Source organism: Capsicum annuum, chromosome 6, assembly GCF_002878395.1.
Source record: "Capsicum annuum cultivar UCD-10X-F1 chromosome 6, UCD10Xv1.1, whole genome shotgun sequence".
Taxonomy (NCBI): Eukaryota; Viridiplantae; Streptophyta; class Magnoliopsida; order Solanales; family Solanaceae; genus Capsicum; species Capsicum annuum.
Genome location: NC_061116.1, coordinates 73,262,039 through 73,262,978, shown reverse-complemented (window position 1 = coordinate 73,262,978; position 940 = coordinate 73,262,039).

Here is a 940-nt window from a genome sequence, read left to right as displayed (position 1 = left end):
CCCTCAAAGAAAAATTAAAGAAGGCTTTACAGGATATGGAAAGCCATCTTTAATTTTTCTTTGAGGGCCTTCTTACTGTGAGAGGCCGTGGTTGAGGAAGTTGTTGCTGATTTCTCCTTGTCTGGAGTTTTCGGTGCTGCTGGCTTGGGAGTCCAACCTTTGACGTTTATCTCTTTGGATAAGTATTTGATACGGTGTTGTTCCCCTTTACAGAAGTTCCAAGAAATAATATAAGAAACTCGCTTTTTGATAAAGAATTTACACATCTGAATGTGCTCGGGGAGGGTTGCACACCCTTCTTTAGTACAGAAATTCGTAAACCGGTTAATGAATTGTTGGGGAAGAATTTCTTTGATTCCTCGAAAGTAGATCCACCATTCATAAAACCACCTAGGGATAATGGCATCTACCATTGCTGGACAGTATTTAATAAACCAGGTATGGCCTGGTCTGATATATAAGAAATTAAACCATGCCGACTTATAGTCGTACCAATTATAAGTTTGTGGCCTATGCGGCATTGATAGTGCAATTGGTGTGTGCAGGTGATCTGCAAACCAGTTGAAAGGAGTTAGTATCCTTTTAATAGTGAATCTCGAATAATCAATGTAATCCAAATTCCGTTCGTTCATAGAATGTTAGACTTCAATTGAGTCAGTGTCAACGAGGATGGCCTCATAATACCTTCTTGATTTAATATGATTTTCCGTATCCACAAAATTCTTGTCATTATAGACAGGCATGATCAGCTTTTCTAATGGATATCCCTCATATGCTTTGTCTAAAGCAATGATTGGCATTACCTGGGTGGTAATAAATTTGAATTCTTCTCTAATTGGAGGGGTTTGTTTTGGAGTGACCGCTAAGGGATCTACGGCCTGTGCAAAGGTCTCAGGAGCCTTCATTGCGTAACTTTGTTTGGTTTGGACTGATGTACTGG